The following is a 6,000-nucleotide window of genomic DNA, read 5'->3' on the forward strand; positions in this document are numbered from 1 at the left end:
AAGCTTTGGCAGGGTTAAAGGGAATCCCAACAGAAGCAGACAAACCAGAGGGAAATATCACTGCAAAGGTGCTGACCATAACATTGGCATTGAAACTATCATCCACAGACATGGGCCAGGACCTGTGGGATAAACGCCAGATAACAGAACTGTAGGGCTTGAGGAACAATATCAAAGGTTTATCCCTCACTGGAGTCAAGGAAGGAAAGGAAAGAGACAGTACATTTGAAAAAGGGAAGAAATATTGCTGAAAACTGGTATCTAAAGAAACTGGGAGCTGAAAATGTCCAAATTTGGACATTTTCATAAATTCAAGAATTCATGTGAATCACAAATAGGATTACGGAAAAGAAACCTGTGCTAAAGCACATCATAGTTAAACTTTGGAAAATTAAAGACAAAGCAGAAATCTTGAAAGCAGCCAAGACAAACACATTCCCTAGAGGGGACATCAGTTTGGATGACAGCGCGTCACCTGGAGCCAGGGAGGGCGGATGCAGACCACTTTTTCAAATGTGGAAAAAAGAACTGTTATCCGTGAATTTCATATTTAGGAAAATCATCTTTTAGGAATGAAGAGGAAACAAAGACATCCCCAATGAAAGAAAAATGAAAGAATTAGTCACATAAAGACCTATGTTTAAAAACTGGCTAAAGGAAATTTTTCAAACGGAAAGGAAATGAGGAAAGAAGAAATTCTGGAGCATGAGCAACTTCACTTTCGCTTTTCACTTTCCCGCATTGGAGAAGGAAATGGCCACCCACTCCAGCGTTCTCGCCTGGAGAATCCCAGGACGGGGAAGCCTGGTGGGCTGCCGTCTATGGGGTCGCACAGAGTCGGACACGACTGAAGCGACTTAGCAGCAGCAGCAGCAGGAATGAAGAAGGAACAAGAGTGAGAAAAAAAAGAAAACAAACGGAAACACCAGTGCGTATGAGACCATTCTCCTCTCTGAGTTTTATAGATATCTGATAATGGAAACAAATCTGTAAGACTTGATATTCAAGGTCATGGTACTCAAACGTGGGCACAGCAAAGATCCGTGGTGGCGGTGGGGTTGTCGCGCTTCGCTCCGCAGGCGCCATGTGACAGTGAGCGGGCTCACAGCAGACAGAGGCCCCATGTGCGCGGCGTCATACCTAGAGCCGTCACCATGAAGACCGCCTCACGAAGAAGCACTCAAAAACGGCGTGGGGAAACGGCAAAATTATAAAAAGGAAGAACAGATTCTTGTCTCCGGGGGTTAGGACTGGGTGGGGTGGGCAGCAGGACAGGGCGGGAGGTGTTCAAACATACAGCACCAGGGATTCTTGTGAGGGAACTCGTCTGCGTGTTGACTGTTGCCATAGCGACACAGACCCACGCACGTGATAAAACTGATAGCAGGACACACACACCACGCACTACCACACTGCATCTGAGAAAAGTCAACGTACCAGTGTCAGTGCAAGGCCCATACCATGACTGTGACACCTAGTTTTCGAAGGTCTTGCCATAGGGAAGCAAGGGGCAGGGTAGACAGATCTCTCTTATTATTTCTTGCACCTCCATGTGAATCTATAATTACCTTCAAATTTAGAAGTTTAGTTACTCCCCCTCCTCCTTCCAACATGAAAGCAAAAAACCAAAAGGCAGGAAGGGAACTATAGCATTGCTTAGGAAGTGGTAAAACACTTATAAATAAGCCAAGGAAGCATGTTGTAATATCTAGAGTAACTGTTGAAAGAGCAACACAAGACTGTGAAGCTATCAGGTGGAGAAAGATAAGAAGTGGTTTTTATAATATTCTAATGCGTACACACGGGGTCTGGAGAGGTGGTGTTGACGGGCCTGTTTGCAGGGAAGGGATGCAGATGCCCATGTAGAGAACGGACTTGTGTACACAGTGGCGGAGGGAGCGAGTGGGAGGAAAGCGGCGGGCGGCGTCAACGCCCATGCACCTCCGTGCACCGTCAGGTGTGAGATGCAGAGCGGCCGCTGCTGAGCAGCGCAGGGAGCCCGGCCGCGCTCTGTGACGGCCTGGGGAGGTGGGGCGAGGGAGGGCGGGGAGTGTGTGTCGGGTTATGACTGACCCCTGTTGCTGTATGGCAGAAACAAACAGCATTGTAAAAATTAAAGAAACAAAAAAAAATTTTTTTAATTATTTAAAAAAAACCAGTTGAATCAGACCAACATGAAGAATGGAAAGAGGAAAACGAAGAAGGGAACAGGTGCAACAAATACAAAATAAATTATACAATGTTTGTTTTCGGTTCAGGTCAGTCGCTCAGTCGTGTCCGACTCTCCGCGACCCCATGAATCGCAGCACGCCAGGCCTCCCTGTCCACCACCAACTCCCGGAGTTCACTCAAACTCATGTCCATCGAGTCCGTTTAAATCTATGTAAAAAAGTAGTTATGAAAATGAAAAATTGAAAATGTTCCAAATAAAAAGACCACAATTGCTACATGGAATTTAAAAATGATTTAAAAAGAAAACTAAAGATTTACACCTTAGATTAAAGGAAACAGAGAACTTCAAAGTTATTTCTTTGAAGAAGCCAGTCAAATTGGTAAATTCCTGTCCAGATGGAGCATACATTACCAATATTAAGGATTAAAGGGGGACATTACTACAGAAACATAAGAGGTGTGGGTTCGATCCCTGAGTCAGGAAGATCCCCTAGAGGAGGGCATGGCAGCCCATTCCAATATTCTTGTCTGGAGAATCCCACGGACAGAAGAGCCCCGCAGGTGGGCTACAGTCCATAGGGTCACAAAGAATCGGACATGACTGAAGCAACTTAGAGGCATGCATGCATAGGTGATAGGATCATTGCTTTGTCTGTAGAAAATATACTCTAACACATGTTAAGGTTGATTGAACATCAGGTCAGCAACCTAGTTTCAAGTGATGTTGCAGGGAAGAAGCTTTTTATTAATGTATTCGAAACTTGTCTCTAAATTTGAGATTGTTTCTCAAAAGCCATGATTTTACAAAAGAAAGGATGTCGCCAACCTGGAAAACTGCATATAAGTCAGTATGTTAGGAATGTAAGATGCATTTGAAGAGCTAGTGGGTGCTGAATCCAGCGCCATATCACAAAGGGCCCGATGATTGTATCTTTGATGTTTTAGGATCTTAGGGAAACAAATGCTATGGTATAGATGGCATCTTTGACACCATCATTCTTGCAGCTTGACAGAGGATTTAATGAAGAGGAAGAGCTAACGAGACAGGAAGACTGTTCGTAAAGCAAGTGCCAGGCTGTCAGGTCAGAACTCAGGGAGCTGTGCTCATTGAACAAGACAGTTGGAACCCGGCAAGAAACTGTGGGAGGAAGGTCGCCTGGGAACTGAATTGGAACAGGATATGGAGAACAGGGCAGATAAGGAGATGGAAGCGTCGACAATTGGGTATAATGACAATAATTTGGAGTCTTTCATATTTTTGTATGCCTGGGCTATGTTCATTTTTAAATCATTCAGAGAAGTGAAATTCTACTGCATGAGTGTCCAGAGCCCTCGCACTGTGTCAGGGAAGCATGTCCCTGGCTGTCAGAATGATGCGAGAGCCTGGGGTTGGGAGGATGCGAGCAGGAGAGGCCTGCAGAGAGACTGCTTGGTGTCTGGCTCTGCTCATGATGTTTGTGGGAGGTCTTGGGACAACGCCAGCCAGGGCCAGGGTGACAGGTGTCTAATGGCATTCCTTGGAGGTCAGTGCCTGAGGGCAGAGATGTGCATCTGAGTCCGGGGAGCAGAGGTGAGGTTGAATGATAATCAGCCAGCTGGAGGCCCAGAGGAAGAGAGCGGGTCATTTGCAGAGCTGCCAGTGGCGGCATGATGTGCGCCCTGCTCAGATGGGATGCTCCTTGCCCTGTTCTCCAGGTAATGCCCCTCTGTTCTCTGCTTATCCAGGCAGCAAGGAACACACTGAGGACTTCTCTGTTCCAAGAACTGGCTGGGCATTTGAGAGACACTATGAACTTCATCCCTGCAACAAGCCAACTGGAAGGATATTATCCAGACTTCTAGATAATAGATAGAAAAGAAACCTCAGGCTGTCACTCGCTTGAGTGGGAGACCTAGTATTGTCTGACTCCAAAGCCCCAGAGCTTGCACCACTAGCGCTGAGGCTCAGAGCTACTAAAGCAAGAAAGGGTGCAGAAGTGATGCCAGAAGAAAAACGATGGAATGTTTTCCTCCTGTAATGTAGTTGGAGTCCCAGGTGGCTCAGGGATAAAGAATCTGCTTTCCAACGCAGGAGATGCAGGAGACATGGATTCAGTCCCTGAGGAGGATATAGCAACCCACTCCAGTATTCTTGTCTGGGAAATCCCATGGACAGAGGAGCCTAGTGGACTACAGTCCATAGGGTCACAGAAAGTTGGGCATGACCAGCGGCTGAGCATACATAATGTAATTAGAATTGAAAAGTTTGGTAGGTAGCTGTGAAAACTCACCATCTTACTACTAATCAATGATGTCTCCTAGAACTGTATTTATTTTATTTATTGATGTATGATTGATTTGCAACATCACGTTATTTTCAGGTGATTTTCAGTGATTCAGTTATACATATTCTAGAATTTTAGAATTTCAGGACTAGATGGACTGAGTTGCCAATTTATCAGTCTTCTCTGTAACTAGTTGTGAAATTGTCACCCAGAGAAGTGAGGCAAATTTGCCGAGGCTACTTAGATCCTTGGATACTAAAACTCAGCCAGGCCCTTTGAATTTTGTTGAATGAAACCACAAAGGCATGGTTACCTTCATCAATGGTGCTTTTCCTTTTTCATGAATCCATTGCTTCACAGAGAATGTTAAAAAACAAACAAAAAAACAAAATAAAGCAAACAAAACTTGAAAAACTCTAGCATACATTTTTATATAGTACCCATATAATATTTTATAAACTTGTCTGTGACATATGGATCATACTAAAGCATTTCATAAAAACTGGCTTCTCTCTTATAATCATTAGTTTAATGATTCTTAACAATTATATTGGAGCAACATTTATTTTATGGCATTGCCATAAATAAACATACCATAAAATAAATTCTCTCCTTATGGCAGCAAAAACAGGTGGCAGCTGGTTTGTGCATTTCTGTGATTTTTTGGTATTGCTAGTTGGATTATCTTGGTCATTATGATTTCAGATACTGAATGAATCTTAGGCCCACTGAATGAAGACACAGAAATTATAGTAAGTGTGGCTGGTTTTGCTTAAACTACTGGTTCTTTCACTCCTTTGCTGACCTTGCATCCACACACTTAGACATCACCCCAATTAATATGGGTGGGTACACCGCTGTCCTGCTGTCCAGGCATGGGAAGTACCCTCTACACTCCCACTGCACAATGCAGCTGACTCTTGGTACTGTCAGGTTTCAGACTTTTTGCCACTTTAGTGATAAAATCAACATTACTGTAGTATTGATTGGAGTTCCCTTGCTTATTAGGGAGATTGAACATGTTTTCACATGTTTCTATCTCATAGGAAACACCCATTGACATAGTTTGCCCACTTCTCTACTGGATCATTTGTCATTTTTATTTTTTATACTGGGAATATACTCAAATGTTTTCAGTTCAGTTCAGTTCAGTTCATTTGCTCAGTCGTGTCCGACTCTTTGCGACCCCGTGTATCATAGCATGCCAGGCCTCCCTGTCCATCACCAACTCCTGGAGTTCACTAAACTCATGTCCATCGAGTTGGTGATGCCATCCAGCTATCTCATTCTCCGTCGTCCCCGTCTCCTCCCACCCCCAATCCCTCCCAGCATCAGACTCTTTTCCAGTGAGTCAACTCGTCGCATGAGGTGGCCAAAGTGTTGGAGTTTCAGCTTTAGCATCAGTCCTTCCAATGAACACCTAGGATTGATCTCCTTTAGAATGGACTGGTTGGATCTCCTTGCAGTCCAAGGGACTCTCAAGAGTCTTCTCCAGCACCACAGTTCAAAAGCATCAATTCTTCGGCGATCAGCTTTCTTCACAATCCAACTCTCACATCCATAC

The sequence above is a fragment of the Moschus berezovskii genome, chromosome 3 (assembly GCF_049115385.1).
Source record: "Moschus berezovskii isolate FMDL1 chromosome 3, NW_MosBer_1.0, whole genome shotgun sequence".
NCBI classification, from domain to species: domain Eukaryota; kingdom Metazoa; phylum Chordata; class Mammalia; order Artiodactyla; family Moschidae; genus Moschus; species Moschus berezovskii.